Source organism: Poecile atricapillus, chromosome 19 (assembly GCF_030490865.1).
Source record: "Poecile atricapillus isolate bPoeAtr1 chromosome 19, bPoeAtr1.hap1, whole genome shotgun sequence".
In the NCBI taxonomy this organism is placed as follows: domain Eukaryota; kingdom Metazoa; phylum Chordata; class Aves; order Passeriformes; family Paridae; genus Poecile; species Poecile atricapillus.
In genome coordinates, this window is record NC_081267.1 from 6324753 (window position 1) to 6344204 (window position 19452).

Below are 19452 nucleotides of genomic sequence, written 5' to 3' on the forward strand. Positions count from 1 at the left end.
AGGGCACAAATGCCAGAGGCAGTGGGGAGAAGGGGGTCTCACCTGGCCAGCAGACCCACGGCATAGTGGTGGGTGTCAGCACAGAGCAGCGTGTCCCAGCCACACTTGCGTTCCACTTCCAGAACCACGTGCTCACACCGGAGAAGGCAGAGCAGGGACTTCAGGGTCTGCACTGCAAACCTGTGTGCACAGCAAGGCCCACGTCACGCTGGGAGCACGGGCTCCTGCCATGGGGACATGGCAGGGACAGGAGGAGTGGGATGGAGCACCTGCTGGGGCTGGTGGCAAGGCCGTGTTGCTCCTGGCATCCCTTCCAGAAGGTATCGACCTCCTCTGGCATATCCAAAGTGCTGAAGAACACTTGGAAGAGCAGATGCACAAAGAGGCAGGGGAAATACCCATTCACTACACGTGGGACACAGGGCACCTGAAGGAACTTCCACATCACCACAGTTGCCTGCAGAGGACAAAGCACCCTGAGACAGCGCTCAGTGCCGAGGTGTCTCTGTGGCAGGGCCTGAGCGTGGCAGGGAGAGGCTGGGGGAGACACAGGGGGAACATCGGGCCTGGTGTCCCTGAAGCTGCCCCTAGGCCAGGTTTGAGCCCAGTGCCTGAGGCAGGGAGATGCAGTGGGGGAAGGAGGAAACAGCTGCTGAAGACACGGCTGGCCATGGGGTGAGCAAAGGCCAGTTGCAGAAACTCACAGCCAGGGCAAAGACACCCGTGTTGTCCCCATCGGAGGTGCACGTGCTGTGCTCTGGCCAGTTCCCCAGCACATCCAGGAGTATCTGCACCACTGGCTCCACAGTCCTGCTCGAGCACAAGATTGTCTTCCACATGGTCATGGCAGCTCTGTGGGGTGACAGCTCTGTCTCACGGGGGTCTCAGACACATCCCCATGGCCTGGGCAGCAGTGGGGGGGAACTGAGCTGGCTGCCAGCTCTGCCTCTGCCCGCTGCCCCTCACCAGCAGCAGCACCCAGGCAGCCCAGCCCTGTGGGGACAGGGCCCTGAGGGGGCATGGCATGGCAGCAGGCTCAAGGGCTGATGTAGCAGGGCTGGGAAAGGTCCCAGGTACACAGGACCCTGCAGGACCCTGGAAGTCTCTGTTGGACAGATGCCTGGGCCAGGCTGTGCAGGCTGATGGGCTGGGGAGCCCTGAGCCCTCTGGGCACGTGGGCCCCGTACCTGTCACACGTTGGGGCCACACGCAGGAGAGCAATGACCACATCAGCAGGCTGTGCCTCAGTCAGATCCAGCAGTGTCCTGCCCAGCCTGTGCTCAGCAGACTCATTGGCCATGAGCTGCTGGTGGATGTACCTCACCATGGCAGGCACCTGGAGAAGGCACAAGGGGAGACCTGGAAAGCTGCCACAGGGAGTCAGGAATGTCCCCAGCTTCCCCAGAGAAGTGCTTCCCTTCTCGCCACGCTGCAATGGCCTCAAAGGCTTAGAGTGATCAGCAGGTGTGGCTTGGGAGGCCAAGCCATCCCTGGAGGATCAAACCCTGGCCACAGGCTGCTTACTTGCTCTGGAATGGAAACACCCTCCTCCAAAATCAATTCCAGCATGGCAGCACTGGTGTCGGTAGTGTAGACGTCACCATTTTCCATGGACCCAGTGCCCATGGCACTGGTCTCTTCCTGCCAAATGCACTTGATGAATTTGAAAGTCAGGCAGGAGAAGGAAGGGTGGGAAGAGAGGGATATTGCATGGAGAGCTCCAAGCATGGTGCTGGGGGGCTGAGCAGTGCCAGCAGGCCCAGCCCAGGTGGGGATGGCTGCAGGTACCTGCGCTGTTCTGCGGAAGAGGCCACCGGCAAGGTCCTGCTCTTGTGTCTGGTCCATGGCTGCATCTGTCAAAGAGCAGCCAGAGCTGAGGGGCTGCGGGAGAGGCCGGAGAACACAGCCCAGCCCTGCACTCCCCAGGCAGGGACAGCCCTGGGATGCCCCAGGGGATGGAGTGTGGCCACTGCTGGGGGGGTAGCCCCAGGCTTTCTTCCATCCTTTCTGTGGGCACATCCCCAGGAGATGGGAAGGGGCGGGAGGGAACGGAAAGGGACAGGACGTGATGGGATGGGATGTGGCCAAGCTGGCCCAGCTCTGCCACTCACCCTCCTGCAGTGGCTGGAAGTGCTGCACCTCTTCAGTCTCCTGTGCTGGGGCAGCTCCAGGGCCTTCTTCTTCCTCCTCCTCCACCCAGGCCAACTTGGGCACTCTTGGGGGTCGCTGCTCCATGGCAGTGACTGGATTTATGGTACTTGCAGGAGGGATGGCTCGGAAAAGCTCAGAGTCTGCAAGTCCTGCAGTCGTGCCTGGAAGGCGCCTGCAAGACTGAAGTCCTGGCAAGACTGCAGGACAGCAAGTCCTGCACTCGGGTCTTGAGGGCTCCTGCCACAAGGACAGGAGGCTCCTCGTCAAGGATGGTGCTCTGGTCTCAAGGGCAGTGACTGCAGGGATGGGCGATGCCTCGGAAAAGCTCCGGGTCACCAAGTCCCACAGTCTGCCCTCAAGGGCACCTGCAGAAGAGAAACCTCAGCAAGGCCACGGGTCAGCAATTCCTGTGGTCTGGCCTCGAGGTCACCTGCAGGAATGATGGCTCAGAAAAGCTCCGGGTCAGACACAAACGAGTGCGCTGTGCGGGGGCTCCTCACAGCACCGCTCTGGCACGTCCTGTCCCGTCGCGTGCACCGAGCACTGTGGTGTGGCCCTGTCACCGGCAGCTCCTATGTCACCACATGTCACAAAGGGCCCTTTGACACCCTGTCCATTTCCATCCCATGGTGACCATATGTCACAAAGGGCCCTTGCACACACTGCCACCAGCCCTGGGGCCACCCCCATCCCCCCCTGAGTGGCCCAGGTTGGAAGGAATCCCTTGCCCAAAGTGTCTAAGACAGCCCAACAGGGTCTTTAGGAACAGCTCAAACCATCAGCAAACGCTGCCCTGCTCTGCAGGCTCAGGGCAGCAGAAGGAGCCCCCAGGGCTGCCGACGCAGCCGCAGCAGGAAGGGAACGGGGCCTTGCACAGAAGCTGGCACGGCCTCCTTAGGACACGTCCCGGCTGGTGGCCATTCCAAACCCGCACAGGGTGTGACACAGACAAGGAACATCTGGTCCAAGGCACGAAGAGTCCACTAGAATGTATTTTAGCACATTAGAAAGACTTGGGAGGAATCCCAGAGGGTCATTTTTTGAAGCAAAGTGATCTGATTAAATACTATAACCAACGGTAGGCTTGGTAAAAATTAGAAAGTGGTGAAAATGGACTGCCTAAAGGAACTTTAAATGATCATCCACTGTTACAGTTGATGTTATTTTTAAGAAAAAAAGACAAATGAGACCAAGTGATATGTGCAGACACTTTTTTTTACCCTGAAGAATAAACCTGAGTGGCACCAAGAATATGGCTTTGATTTGGACCCCCAGGAGACTTTGGTCCTTCCTTTGGAAAGAGGTAACAAGTGGAAAATAAAGAGATGTTGTTCAGCGTGTAGTTTAGGGCAGAGATGTTTGAAATTGGCAAAAAAGCGCGAGGAAGACGTTGTTATAGATGTGCAAGACTCACAGCCAAGTTATTCCAGGCCAGCTCTACCTTCCCCCTCAAGCAACCACTCCTCTCCCTCAATTAAATGAAAGTGAGAATGAGATGAATAATCCTGGTGAGGGGACAAGTGTGGGGATGCCAGTGACAACATGTACAAGGAATAAAACCAAGAAAGCTTTGCCTTTAGTCACCCCCTTAAGGCAAGAAGTGGGTCCCACAGGAGAAGCTGTGTGGGTGAAGATCCCCTTTTCTACTGGTGACCTGAATAACTGGCAGGAAGAAGTTCATAATTATAGAGAAAACCCTAGCAAAGTGGCAAAAAGATTGGAGTTAATAGTCAAGAACCGAGACCCAGACTGAGGTGATTTCATGATGACAGCGCTAAGGAAAACAGATAAAGAGTTGGTGATGAAGATGGTCAGAGCACATGTGCAGGGAGAAATTGCTAGTGGAGCCTTACAAGGTACAGTGGACCAGTTGTTTCCTATTGTAAACCCTTTGTTGGGCCCAAATGATGCAAAGAACTATGAGATGTTAACTAGATACTGGGAACTGTGGGGGCCAAGGAAGCCAATACTGTAGCCACTCTCCCCTGGAGGAAGAGCCCATAGGAGGCTTTCACTTACCACTCTCCCCCAGAGGCTAAAGGCCTCAATGGGGAGCTTTTATTTTTACAGCCACATGTTAAGTGGTTCCCAACATGTCTTTCCCCCTGTATGCATATTATTTTTACCCTGTTGGCCCTTCCCCCTTGTTCCACCCCTGAATCCTCTGACCATTGTCCCTGTTGCTCCACCCCACCCCCTGCTTTTCCTATATAATCCCTGCTCTCACTGAGCCCAGGCCAGTTGTTGTCTCTGGGACCCTTCAGGAGAGAAGAATAAAGACCTCCTTGGAACCCCACACGGTGCCTCCCGTCTCTTTTCTTCGGCAGCACCCGAGGAACAGCGGCCATTCCAAAAGCCCTTTGAAGGGCTCGCAGCTGAATCACGGGGGCAAGGCAAGCGTGCCTGTGCGCCCAGGGGAAGTGCCACAGGAGACGCTTCCCTGGGAAGGTCGCGGCACCCTGACCACCTCCGCTCACTGCGACAAGTGGTGCCCCAACAGGGAGCTCTGCCAGCGGTTCCCTGGCTCCCTGGTTCCCGGGAGAAGTGTCTCCTGCAGCACCAGCTGCAGAAAGCAAGTCACTCTCGGGTCTGTCACTTCCCTGAGGAAACCCCCTCGCGTTTTAGCAAGGGCTATCCAAGGGGACACCAGGACCCTCCTAGGACCATCTGGGGAGAGAGGAGAAGATTTCCCCAAGGACCAGCCGGTGGGTGACACCGTGCCCAGCAGTTTTTGTTCACCCAGTGGAGGTAGAAAAAGCTGCTAAAATCAGGATTTGGCCTTTCTGGGAGGGTTTTGGAGCCAGTTTTATTCCCACGGGGAACAAAATCCTTTCGAGTTTTAACCAATCCCTTTGGAATGCTGCACATGGCTCACCTGGGCTGGGAAAAAAATCTGGGAAAATCGTAGACTTCCCACGTAACAGCTCCATCCCTTTGGAATGCTGCACATGGCTCACCTGGGCTGGGAAAACCTAGAAAAATCCTGGAACACACACCTGAGGGAGGGATTTGTTAATCCTGGCTCATCCCAGGAACTTCTATTCCTCAATCCAGAAAGGATGGGTTAGGGAGTCCCCTAAAATTCCTAAATTCCTGGATTATTTTCCATCAGGAAATGGGGTTAATTAAAGTGCAGGCTTTTCCACCAGCATTCCAGTCCTCGTCATTCCGGCAGTTCCACTAATCCTTATCCCAGGTGCGATTCAGAGGGTTGGGATTTGCTGGCTCTGAGCAACATCTGCAGTTTTACAGGAAACTCACAGCTCATGGGAACAAACTTTCTGTGTGACTTCAGAGGCCACAACAACCCTGAGTGGTTTCCCTCCCATCCCTCAGCCTTTCCTGGCCCCAGGGGCTGATGGCATTTGTGCTCCCTCAGGTTCATCTCCCCACAGCAGCACCATGGGGGTGCTGACACCTGCTCTGGGCAGTGCAAACAGGGGCTCCTGAGCCAGTGCTGCCGTGTCTGTGCCTGCAAGGATGTGGCACCTCTCTGAGCTGGGGGAGAGCCCAGGGCTGCACAGGGGGGATGTTGTTGGCAGCTCCATGAGGACGCTCTGGGACGCTGCCCTGGGGTGTCCAGCACAGTGGGGATGGATCAGCCCCTGCTCTGCTGCTCCTTCCCATCTCCCCCAGGGACCTTGCAGAGCCCCAGCCATGCTGTTTGCCCCCAGCCTGCCCACGGCCACCCTGGGGCTGCTCACGGGGGTTTTCTGTGCTGAGCTTTGGCCTGGGTGTGTTCTTGAGAGAGCCTGGGCAAGGAGCCTGGAGCCCCCAGGCCCTGGCCTGAGGCGTCAGCGCTGCCCCAGCAGTGCCCATGGCCTGTCCCTGCTGCAGCCCCGGCACTGCCACCCCCAGGGCTGTGCCTGGCCCCGAGAGCACTCAGGCCCTGCAGCAACACCAGGGCCAGGAGGGCAGCGGGGCAGTGGCACGGGAGCAGCACTGGCAGCACCAAGTGCTGCTGCTCCTGGGCACAGCTGCTGTGCCAGCACTGATCTGCCCCCAGCTCTGCACACAGACACTGCTGCTGCAGCTCCAGAGAAGGGAACAAAAGGGGGATCTCTGCAGAAAACTTTGCTGGGAGATCCTTTACTTCATTTAAAAGCACTAAGAGCACAGCCCCTCATGAACACAGTCTGTGGCCACAGGGATGGTGGAGAGAAACAAAATGAGAAATGGCACAAACAATGGTATTTTATTTTGGACAAGATCTATAAATTAAAACAAAGGAAACATCCAAAATGAGACGAACAAGAAGTATCAAACATTATTTTTATTACAAGTGACTTGCAGAAACTGGCCAGCAGTTTAATGTTTCCGAAACCATCCAGTCATCAGTGTCCACACTGCAGCCTTGAGCTCCTGGTTCCTCAAGCTGTAGATGAGGGGGTTCAGGGCTGGAGGCACCACCGAGTACAGAACTGACACTGCCAGATCCAGGGATGGGGAGGAGATGGAGGGAGGCTTCAGGTGAGCAAACATGATAGTGCTGAGGAACAGGGAGACCACAGCCAGGTGAGGGAGGCAGGTGGAAAAGGCTTTGTGCCGTCCCTGCTCAGAGGGGATCCTCAGCACAGCCCTGAAGATCTGCACATAGGAGAAAACAATGAACACAAAACAACAAAATGATAAACTGGCAGTAATCACAAGAAATCCAAGTTCCCTGAGGTAGGATTTGGAGCAGGAGAGCTTGAGTATCTGTGGGATTTCACAGAAGAACTGGCCCAGGGCATTGCCATGGCACAGGGGCAGGGAAAATGTATTGGCTGTGTGCAGCAGAGCATTGAGAAAGCCACTGGCCCAGGCAGCTGCTGCCATGTGGGCACAAGCTCTGCTGCCCAGGAGGGTCTCATAGTGCAGGGGTTTGCAGATGGACACGTAGCGGTCATAGCACATGATGGTCAGGAGATAAAACTCTGATCCAAGAAAGAAGGTAATCAGAAAGAGCTGTGCAGCACATCCTGTGTAGGAGATGTGTCTGGTGTCCCAGAGGGAATTGTGCATGGCTTTGGGCACAGTGGTGCAGATGGAGCCCAGGTCAGTGAGGGCCAGGTTGAGCAGGAAGAAGAACATGGGGCTGTGCAGGTGGTGGCTGCAGGCTACGGCGCTGATGATGAGGCCGTTGCCCAGGAGGGCAGCCAGGGAGATGCCCAGGAAGAGGCAGAAGTGCAGGAGCTGCAGCTGCCGCGTGTCTGCCAATGCCAGCAGGAGGAAGTGGCTGATGGAGCTGCTGTTGGACATTTGCTGTGGCTGCACATGGGGACCTGTTCATGGACAAAGGACAGTGACAAGTCAGGAGAGGCTGCTTTGATCCAAACCTGGGCCATTCCCTGTAGACTGTCCCACTGGAACTCACCCACCCTTGTTCCTGCTCTGGGAAAACTTCACCCAGGTCTCTGCCTGAGCTCCAGCTGTGCTGAGTGTGCCAGGAGCAGCCAGGCCTGTGCCTGGGGGCTCTCCAGGAGCCATCCCTGCCCTGCTGCCCTGGCTTTGTGGCCATGCGGCAGAGGGACAAGGCTTGATATTCAGGATTTGTGAGGGGAATCACTCAATGCAGAAGGGCTTATTGCCATCTTTACTGCCACTTCTAAAAGACATTGAGAGCAGGAAGAAATTTTAGACATTCTTTCCCTGCCCACAAACCATTCCTGGTTCTCTGAGGTCAGAAATCCCCAGCATTTCTGCTGCATTCAGAATTTCCCACTGAGACACATGAGAGGCAAAGGATTCCCTGTGGCTTAGGGAAGGTGAGGGGCTGGATGGGCTTGTTCCCAACTGCCCTGGGTTTGCACCTTTGGCTGGAATCAGAGCACAATCCCACTCCTGTGTCACCCTGGCATAAACCAGACCCTGCCCAGAGCAGAGGGATCCCTGAATGTCTCACCCTCTCTAAAGGTCTCTGGGCAAGGTCTCAGCACCCCCCTCTGTCAAGGACACTCACGGCTCCCTTGGCAGAGCCAACAGCATTTCCTCAGCTGTGGCATCTCTGCCCTTCCCCGTGGGACATTCAGGGAACTCTGAGAGGCTCTGGCACAGATTTGCAGCCAGGAGGGCAGCTCAGAGCTTGGAAGGACACAGCAAGGAGATCCCCAGGTGTGCCCATGATGGGATCTCAGGGAGGGGACTCAGCTCCTTCCCCTTTCCCATGGACTGCTTTGCCCACAGCTCCACAGGTCACAGGGAAGCTGGGACACCCCATTCCCATGGACACACCTGCCTGGCAGCAATCCCAAGGGCAGGGCCTGACTCAGCTGCTGCAGATGCCAGAGGCTCCCTGAGAGCCCCAGATAACAATGACAATATCAGAGCAGTGCATTTAGGCTGTTTAGGAGGCTCCCAGCAGAGAGACTGAGCACCCAAACTTACAATTCTGGCATCTCTGTAAATGTTCCAACATTACTTTGCAGATCCTGGTGGTCCCTTTCAACTCAGAATGTTCTGTGATTCTGGGATTACAATTCCTCTTCTGCTTCTCTCATCCCCTTGTTATCTAAAATAAAAAGAGAAAAAAACTCCTTGCAACAGTGTTAGAACAGTAAAGTAAGAAACAGACTTTTATTGGAAGCTTCCAGGTATCCCAGTGGAGATGTGGGACACCCGGCCCCTTATTTCAACAATTTATTAAGGTTGACTAATTATGATATTTAACAGAAACATTCAATAGAAGATTCAGTTACCCCAGTTACACACCCCAGGGTCAACCCACTGGAGCAGGTCCAAGGGCTACTTTGCCCCACTTTCTGTTATGACTGTTCATATTCTGGTTAAAAAACAATATGTTCTTCTTGTAGCACTTCTCCCTGATGATAAGACTATTTAGTATTTCAGAAATGTATTTAGAAGATGAGATTATTGTTCTAAAATCTAAGAGAAAGGTTAGGAAACATACTAGAGTTAATTAAGGATAATAGTTATATAAGTATATAATAGTAGTTTAATAGAGTTAATTAAGGATTATAATTTTATAACTATATAATAATAGTTTATGGATATAAATATGTATTAAAAATGTATAAAAAGCAAAAATATTTTTGTCATCATCCCAGCTTTCCCACCCTGCTTAAAGCAAGAAATTGAAAACAGTCTCAGGAAAGCTCCTGATCTTGACAGCAATCCCAGTGCTCACCTTCTTTTGGGCAGTGTCCTCTGGAGCTGTGCCCAGGCTGGACTGGAGCTGGGAGCAGCCCTGCCCCACACAGCCCCTCTCAGCAGCAGCACCTGCCCTGCTCAGGGTGGCTCCTTCCCCCCACAGCTTCTCCCCAGCGCTGGGAGCAGCTCCCCGGGCCGGCTGAGAGCTGTCCCTGGCAGGCAGCAGAGTCCCTGCCCCAGCACAGCGCCCTGGGCTGCAGGACCCTGCTCTGCAGGACAGCCCTGGGCACCCCTGGCTGCTCTACACAAGGGACAGGCACAGAATGTACTCACAGAGTCTGTAGGCACTGGCATGTTCCAGCTTGAGGAGATGCCTCCAGGAGCTGCAGCTGCATTGTCCTGCAGCCAGAGGCTTCCTGTGTCAAGGGCTGGCAGTGATTCTGCCCCAGGCACTTCTCAGCACCTTCCCAGCCCTGACTGATTGAAGCTCTCTGTGCCTCTGGGCTGTGCCCAGGGTGGCTGCAGGCAGTGCCCCAGCCCTGCTGGGCTGGCAGAAGAGCTGCTCAGCAAGAGAAATGTGCTTTTGAAGCTCTTCTTGGTTTCCAGGAGCTGCCTCTGTGCCAGGAGCCCGGCCCAGCTCAGCAGCACAGACACAGCAGCAGGATTTTAATGAGCCTCTTGGGGCTTTGTGCTGAGGCCCTGAACATGAGTCCCTGAGAGGGAGGGGAAGAAAGCTCTCAAGAACTTCAAGTCAGAATGGAACTCCAAAGTTTCTATTCCTTTTAATGGGTCCCACTGAGGGACATGACTGAGAAAGTGTCCCCAGGCCCCAGGCAGAGCAGAGAACTGGAGGCACTGATGACAGCTGGGGACAAAGAGAAGCCAAGGCTTGGTGCCCTGGGCCACAGCAGCCAATGCTGTGCCAGCAAGTGCTGTGAGGAGACACCTTGTCCTGAGGCCCTGGGGCCTCCTGGCACAGCCCCAGCAAGACTGGCCACTGTCACCCCCTTGGCCTGCCCTCAGCATCCCCCCTAGCCCACATGCCAGTGGCCTCAGGGATCTGCTGGAAGGAGTCCCTGGGGAGCCTTGCTCAGGAATGGCCCTGGGGGGCTCCTGCATGCTCCCAGGGACTGCAGCTTTTTCAAAGGACTTTGGCTTTTGCCTTGGAGTCTCTGAGAGCTTTGTGCCATCCTGGCCTCCAATTATCTGCTGTAATTAGTCCCTTGAGAGGCTTTGTCAGTAACAACACTCAGTGGGGCTCATTAATGCTTCAAGGTACTTCAGGTTCTTAAGGTACTTTCCTTTTTCCTTCCCACACTGAGTCTCTAAGTTTGTGCAATCATGGCCCCAATTATCTGCTTTAACGAGTCCCTTGGGAGCTTTGCATTGACACTCAGTGGGGCTCATCAATACTTTGAGATACTCAGGGGTTTTTCAGCTACTTTGGATTTTCCTTCCCACACTGAGTCTCTGGGAGGTTTTTGTGCAATCCTGGCCTCCAGTTCTCTCCTCCAAGGAGTCCATGAGGAGCATGTGTTGGGGATGGACCTCAGTGGCACCCATTAATGCTTGGAGACACTTTGGGTGTTTCCTCTGACTTGGACTCCTGGAAAGGTTTGTGCAATCTCCTCTCCGGCCCTGAGGTTCAAGGGCTCAGCTCCAAATGCACCACAGGGCTCATTAGGATCAAGCAAGTCTTAACAAACCATGGCTGTGCCTTGATTTCCCTCTGGTCTGGTGCAGTTCTTAGGAAAGCTTCCTACAATAGTTATGGAGAAATAGTTCAAAGAGCTTCTAAGAAATATGTATTCCTATTTTAAAGGTGTCTTTTATTCCTGTTCTCTTTAGAGCAGAGATGATTGCAGCATTCAGTGATGGATATTGATCCAGAGTCTCTCCTAAGGAGGTCTGGCCAGGTCAGAGAAGCTGTGCCTTGAGGACTGACCCAGTGTGGACAACCTTGCTCCAAATTCCCCAGCCCCATCCTGTCTCTCCTCCCTCACCTGGGACCTGCTTTGCTCACAGAACTGGCTGCACTCAAAGAGGGGTTTTCCTTCTTTTATTTTAGCAGTCTTAAACTGCTGAGTTTCCCCATGGAAAACAGACACCCTCCTCAAGTGTGTGCCAAGCACAAGGTGCCACCAAGGAGGTTCCCCTTCCCCAAAGCAGGACCACACAAGGAATGTTTCAGACACACAGGAGTTCTACAATAAACACAACCCCAGAGTTGGCTGAAGGCAGAATTAGAGCAGCTGCTGAAGGACAGAGAAACTTTGAACTCCTTGCAGCTGAAAGCACCAAGTGGGTTGTTGGGAGGTGAGTGAGTGAGGCAAGAGTGAGGGAAGGGAAATGCAGAGAGCCCTGGAAGTGTTTCTGAGCAGACAGGCTGCTGCAAAGGCAGCGTTGGCCTTCTCTGGGGGAAACTGTGAGGGGAGGTCAGGACAGAGTGACCTGCCCAGTGACCTCAAGATGTCACAGAGCCACCTGGGATGTCACAGCCCACTCAGTGGTGTCGCACAACCTGCCCCGGGAAATCACACCACCTTTCTGTGATGTCACATATCTTCCTACATGCCACAAAACCACCTCGTGATGTCACATAGCGTTCTGTGATGTCACACAGCAACATTTGATGTCATAGTTCACTCTATGATATCACAGTCGGCACTGTGATGTCATACAATGTCCTGAGATGTCACATGGCTCTTCTATGATGTCACTGCCCACTCTAGGATTTCATATCACAACCATGTGGTGCCACAGTCTGCTCAGTGATGTCACAACCCTCTCTGTGTTGTTGTACATCTAACCTCTGGTGTCACAGTCCTCTCTGTGACATCACAACCCACTAAGTGATATCACCCAGCCCACACTGTGATGTCATACAGCCACACTGCGATGTCACACCCTGCTTTCTGATGTCACAGAATCCCCTCTGTGATGCTGTAGCTGCTCAGTGACCTCACACAACAATCTCTGTGATGTCACAGCCCCATCTGTGACCTCACACAACCCACTCTGAGCTGTCACACAGCCCCTTTCTGACATCACAGCTGCTCTGGGGCTCCAGGACACAGCCACAGAGGTGCTGCTGGGACACAGCCCCCTCTGGCACATCCCACAGCCCCTGCCAGTGCTGAGCCCCTGGGAGCTCTGTCTGGGCCTGCTGGTGTCCCTGAGCTGCCCTGGCAGGGCCCCAGCCCTGCTGGGCTGTGCTCAGGAGCTGCTCCTGGCCAGAGCTGTCTCCCTGCTGTGGTCTGTTTCCATGGCAACCATCACAGCCCCTGTTGCAATGGTCAGTCCCTTGGCAGCTCCATGGAGACCCCATGCCAGGGGTGGTTGCCATGGACACCAGCTCAGGCCTGGAGCCAGGGCCCATTGCCATGGCAACCATTTGCAGTCCCATCCCCAGGCTCATGGGATCCCAGAGCCACAGAATTGGCTGAGTTGGGAGGGACCCATGGGGATCCTCCAGTCCAACTGCTGGCCCTGCACAGGACACCCCAACAACCCCAGCCTGGGCTTGGCAGCGCTGGCCAAACGCTGCTGGAGCTCAGCCAGCCCTGGAGCTGGGAGCCTTCCCTGGGGAGCCTGTTCAGTGCCCCAGCAGCCTCGCGGGAAAAACCTTTTCCTCACATCCAGCCTAAACCTGCCCGCCTCAGCTCCAGCCGCTCCCTCCACTCCTGTCCCTGGGCACCAGAGGGAAGAGGTTCCCACAGCCCCCAGCCAGGGACCCGCTCCCAAGGCTGCTGCCATGGCAACCAGGCCTGGCACCAGCTGGGATGCTCGGTTTCCATGGGCTGGGCTTCAGGAATGGCATTCCTCAATTTTCTGCTCCTGCTAAAACCGCGCTGCTGCTCGCTTCCCTCCCGATTCTAATGGAAAGCACAATAGGCAAAGATCCCTGGCTGGGATAAGAACAATTTATTGAGAAGAGCAACGGGATAAGGAACAAACAGTAACAGAAAAAAATTGGATAACAGAAGGGATAGGACAAACTATTTACAGGGAAAACTAAAATGCCACCGACTGGCTCTTCCTGGCCACATATTTCCCCGTGCCAGGAAAGGACACTCTTCTCCTCTGGTGAGAGAGAGGGAGTCCTTTTCCTACCCCTGGCAATGACTTCAGATTGAACTGAATATAATGACAAGGACATGGTCAGACTCTCATGGTCTTTGATCTCACATCATGTCATTGCCATGGGCAGGAAAAGGTACAGGTGTCTTCCCAGCATGGATCCCAGGGAACATGGATCACCAGGTCTCTTCCCAATGTGGATCCTCCAAGGGGGGATGAAGCTGGAGCTGTGGAGAAAGCTCTTCCTGCACTTGGGGCACTCGCAGGGCTTCCCTGAGTTGTGCCTCCGTTGGTGTTGGGCCAAGTTAGACCTGTCTGAGAAGCTCTTCCTGCACATGGGACACTCGTAGGGCCTTTCCCCAGTGTGGATGCGTTTGTGGGTAATGAGGCTGGAGCTGCAGCTAAAGCTCTTCCCACATTTGCTACACTTGTAGGGCCTCTCCCCAGTGTGAATGCGCCGGTGGGTGATGAGGTTGGAGTTTTGCTTGAAGCCCTCCCCACAGTCGGGGCAGTGGAAGGGCCTCTCATCCGTGTGAATCCGCTCGTGCCTGAGGAGAGTGGAGCTGCTCTGAAACCTCTTCCCACACTCAGGACACTCGTAGGGCCTCTCCCCAGTGTGGATGAGATGGTGGATGGTCAGCTGGGACCTCTGGCTGAAGGTCATCCCACACTCCCCACACTCATAGGGACGTTCCCCAGTGTGGGTCCTCTGGTGGATGATCAGGTGGGATCTCTGGCTGAAGCTCTTCCCACATTCCCCACACTCGTAGGGCCTCTCCCCAGTGTGGATGCGCTGGTGACGGATGAGTTGGGAGCTGAAGCTGAAGCCCTTCCCACATTCCCCACACTCGTAGGGCCATTCCCCAGTGTGGATCATCTGGTGGAAGATCAGGCTGTTGCTCTTGCTGAAGCTCTTCCCACACTCCAAGCACTTGTAGGGCTTCTCCGCATCCTGAAGTTGCTCATGGACCATCAGCTCAGAGCCCTGGCTGGATCTCTGGCCGCCTTCCCGGCACAGGGTGGGTCTTTCCTCCTCAGAGCACCCTGGGATGGGTTTGGAGCCCCTCCTCCTGCGGGATCTCTGAATCTTTTTCTCCCTGTTGGATTCCTGCACTGTGAAGCTGCTCAAAATGGCCTCTTCCACGAGGTTCTGCCGTGGGGATTTGTCCTCCCTGGTCTCCATCCTCAGCTCCTTGTCTGGGGGAGGAAGGACAAGGAGAGGATGGGATTTGCCTCCGTGCCAGAGGGAAGGGGAAGGAGATCCCCCCAGTGCGTCCCCGGCAGGACGGCGTCGGCAGCGGGGTTGTCCTGCAGCCGAGGGCCATGCTGGGCTGAGAGATGGAGCAGGAGAGAGGGGGAAAGGGGCACTGACTTCCTCCTCACCTGCCTGGGTGTTCTGGGGCATCTTCCTCTTCATCACAGCTTTCTCATCGATCTGGCCAAGGTTTTGGATTGGGAAATCCTGGTTTGGGAGAAAACAATGAATGAGCACACTGACTTTGAAGGTCCCTCTGTCCAAGTCCTTCTCTAGAAGTCACTGAGCATCTGGGTTGTCTTAGTTTGAAAGGTAAGGTGTTTTCTAAGGAAAGCAGAAACCTCCATTAAAATGGATAAAAATGTAACCAACAACCCCCTTCGAATTATTATAATCTTGATATCAAAGTGATCTCAAATAAAGATATGGGAAGAGGAATAATAGTTCATTTCTAAACATAGGAAAATGAAAATGCAGCAGTAAAAAAAAACAACAAAAAAAAACAACAAAAAAACATCCCAGCAACAGTGTCAGAATACAACCTGACAGCCTGTTGGTCAGGGTGTTGGTAGCAGTCTGATTAAATGGTGGCTGCAGTCCTCCTGGAGTTACAGATGTGGTTCTGTTGAAGCAATGATCTCATAGAAGATTGTAGCTTACCTCTGAATTTCTGGTGCTGTAGATGGGTTCGGTCTCTCCTCTGGGAATCCAGTGGAGAAAGACTGCCTGTGGTGTTTAGATTCTCAGATTATATCCAGTCAGGAATGCTTGGCTCCTCCCCCTGGGTGGAGCATCTCACAATGGGATGATGTCATTTTATCAGTCCTGCAGTGAGACTCAATGGCCCATTAACAGAAGATATCCCCCTGAAGGGAGGATGGGTGGTGGAAGAGATAAAGAACACTGCCCCACCTGGTTTTAACAGCTGGCCCATTAACAGAAGTCATCCCCCAGTTATGAGGGATGGGTGATGAAAGAGATAAAGAAAACTGCTTTACCAGGTTTTAACAGATGGTGAGAGAATACATACTTTTGGTTTGTCGTGGTTTTAAACCAGTAACAAAAAAATTACTTATTTCTTGCTGTGAGATATGGATTAGAGCAAGAGCAAAACAGGCTTAAAACTTAAAAGGAATAAAGAAAGTTTATTAACATAACTACAAAAATAAGAACACCAGAATAAACTTCCAGAAAACCCTTTTATTCCCCACTACCCAACTATTCCCTTGTACGTGTGACAACATAGAGAGAAAAAACTTTGGAACTTTGGTGTTTAAAACAGTCCCAATTCCTGCTAGAGTCTTTTCATCAGCCTTTCTAGAGAAACAGAAGGCTACTTCTGCTAATCTATGGAGTTTCTCATGAGAAAACTATTTTTGTTATAGTTTTCTATTTCTCTGATGCCAGGTGCCTGGAAATCCTGTCATCAGTTCAGTCCTCCCATTCCACATCACTCTGAGGTGTGTATGGGTCAATGAGTCTAGGGATGCTATTTTAAGGATGAGTTATTCAAAGGCAGAAGTCCTCTTCATCTGTCTCTGTGAGCCTTCCTGGAAAACAGCTTTCCCCTTGCCCCACCAAGGCTTAAAAATCTTCACTCTACCCATTTCCAGCAACCCACAGTATCACAACCACTCTCTCTTTTTTTCAAAAGTTCACACTTTGAACACTCTATTCCTCCCATACTCTAGTCATGAATTGAAGGAGTCTTTTTAAACTACTATTGTCCATCTCCATAGCTTTAACAGAAAGATATTTCAGCTGTAAGCATCTCCCTATTCTCTCTCTCTTATTTAAAACTTAACTCTTTTCTTCACTGTTTTTGGTGGCTCTGTGATGTCTTTTTTATGTTGATTGTCTCTCTCGTTCTCTGTCTTTTCTGGGAAAAAGGAGTAATCTGTTCGTTTATCCAGGTAGTAAAAGAATTAAAAGCTTTAGAAAAGCTGCAAGAGTTCATAGTGTCAGGTTTCAGTCCAGCAGCAGAAACTGAAAACCAAACCAGGCTGCCAGCTCTGCTTTCCTTTCCTTCCCCTCCCCTTCCCTCTCATCCTCTGCGGCCTTCTTCGGCTGAGAGGGGGGGGGGGAGTGGAGGAGGCTACCACAGAGCCTCGTTACCTTCTCAGAAGCCAGAAACTAAAGAGGACAAGAGACCTCTGACTGTACATCTTAAGGGGGTGTTTACAAGTTGAATTCACTTTTTAATGGTCAGAACTGCTGTCAATTCTTAGAAATGACTGATAATTGGTCAGGAGGAAAAACTCCCATCAGCCACCAGCAGATTCAACTTCCTTAACTCTCAAAGCTGTCTTAAAGGTAAAGCTACCCCATGACACCTGGTCAATCACATTGTGAAGATCATGGTGCATGCTGGTGACAACTTCTCAATGTCCCTTTGCTGACAGAATAAGCTGTGATTATTAATCATGGCCAGGAGCAGTCCCAGGAGCTCCAGGCAGAGGCAAAGGAAGATGGACAGGAGGAAGAGTGGTGATAAGATTGACCTTGAAAGACAGACAGCAGGGACCCTGCCCAGAGCCATCCCCTGCTCTCCAGGGCCTTGAGGGGCAGCTGTCCACCTGGGCCAAGCTGTGCCAGCAGCTCCAGCCGTGCTGGGGAGCCTTGGCAGCTCTGGGCCCTGCTGTGCAGGAGGGTCCCTGAGTGCCAGCAGCAGCTGGGGACCTCTTCTCTCCAGAGGAGTGGCTCTGCAGCTTCACAAGACCGGCCAAAGGCTTCAATCAGGGAGAACTACACCTGTCTTCCTGCATCTCCCAGTCAGTGTCTGTTGTCCCCACCAAAGCTGCATTACAAGCTTCTTCCTCCGCCAGCAGCAGCCAGGCATGGAGCACCATGTTATCTTTGATTTTCATTTTTAGAAGTAAGAAGTTCTTAAGAACATTTAGATTTATTTTTTTTGTTGTTTTTTTTTTGTTTTTTTTTGTAGAAAGTAATCCACAAATGTTTCTTCTCAATTTCCATAGTAGTTTAGGATTTTTCAAATCCGTTTTGGAATTTCTGACCTGTCACTTGAGACAGACACACGACACACACTTGTGCAGAGACTACAGTGGCTTCTTCTTCATTACAAAGTGTTGTCAACTTCTATTCTCTTAACAAAGCATGATCTATAGTCATTAGTTACGTCAAAACAGCTCATTATATTCATTGGGCAAAGCAATGGCTTAATATATTTTATTGGTACAAAGCAATTAACATCAACAATAAATTGGCAAGAGTTTTCAAGAGAGTATTAAGGTAAGTATGCTGCCTCTAAGGCACGTATTACATAACTGCAAATACCCCTTATGAACCTTTTTATTGGTTTCCATGCTAACAGCCTTGATTTCTTCCTTGCTATGGATAAACTTGTATTTTCTCAATTTCTTCTTTTGCTAACTCAATTGTTTGGCCTGCAGATCAGCTGCTAAGCCCACCCACATTCACTTCTTAGTCTTTAGAGGGAAACTTTGAGCACAGTGAGAATCTCCCGCTGTGCAAGAGGGTCCCTGTGTGCCAGCTGCAGCTGGGGCCTCAGCCATCTCCTCTCTCAACAGGTTCCCCTCTGCAGCTTCACAGGAAAGGCCAAACACCTCCCTCAGGGACACCTGCACCACACATTTCACATCTCCATGCCCATACGTGATGTCCCTGTCACAGCTGCATTACCAGCTTGCTGCTGTGCAGATGCTGCCACCACCCAAAGCAAGGCCCTGTGTCCCTGAAGGGACCCGCCCTGCTCTGTGGCCTGGACTGAAGGTGGGTCCCTCCTGCCAGGGCAGGGCCCAGCACAGCTCTTCTGTTCCAATAAAGAGATGGAGCTCTCACCCCAGTGTCTGGCTGGTACCACCAGCAAAGCCCACACAGCACCAGCCCTGGCTGAGCTCCATGTCCAGGAGCAGGCAGGGCTGACCATGGTGTGGGCAGGCAGGAGCCAGGCAGGGGCTGCTGTGACCAGCGGCAGGGCACTGAGGGGCTGGGGGAGTCTGTGTTGAGCATCCCTGGGATGAGGGCACATTTCCTTCAGTGGCATCACCTGGGCCTGAACCTCCTCCAGTGCCATGCCCAGGAAAAGAGGCAACCATCAAGAGCATCTCCTGGGACACTGCCTGACCAGCAATGTCAGCAGGCAAAACCAAGGTTTTGTTTAGCAATGACCCTTTGATGAAGTCAAAGATTTACATTAAGGCCAGACCAGTAGGACAGATGGGAGTACTTCCCTCTGGGAAGGGGCTCCTGTCACTTCACAGTCTCCATCCCCCACCAGGAACCGCAGAACTTTGGCCAGCCCCACTTCCCCTGTGGCCTTGTCCGACCTGGGGGGGAGGAGGATGAACCAGAGCCCTGTTACCTCTTCAAAAGCCAGAAACCAAAGAGAAAGAGAAATTCCCAGGCTTAAGATTTAAAGGGTGGTGTTCACAGGTTGATATCACTTTTCAATGGTCAAAACTACTGTCAGTTCTCGCAAATGACCAGTTATAGGCCAGGAGAAAAAACTCCCATCAGCCTCCAGCAACCTTAACTTCTTTAGCTGTTTATCTTTTTTACTTAAATGTCAATCTATCACACACAACAGCAGTGACAGCCCCAGTGTTCTCCTCTCTGTGACACCACAGCACTGACAGCCCCTGTGTTCCACTCTCTGTGACACCACAGCAGTGAAAGCCTTGTTATTATGGGGTTAAATATTTCTGAAAATGTTTCTTAAAACCATGAAGAAGTAGGCCGCAAGAATGTCTGGTATTGGGGATGGTCTAGCAAGCTGAAATGTTCACGGTAACAGGAATTGGTACTTGGGAATTCCAGAATACCCACCCAGAGATAAGATTCGTACATGTTCGTACAAGGATGAGCCAACTCTCATGAAGCAATATTGATAAAGC

General features: G+C 52.5%; 2 pseudogenes; one reads left to right on the forward strand and one right to left on the reverse strand.

The window, feature by feature from the left end:
* The window catches only part of LOC131586333 (uncharacterized), a 705318-nt pseudogene that overhangs the window by 546673 nt on the left and 139193 nt on the right, over nt 1-19452 (forward strand).
* LOC131586228 (zinc finger protein 345-like) overlaps nt 1-19452 on the reverse strand; it is a 70240-nt pseudogene that overhangs the window by 5987 nt on the left and 44801 nt on the right.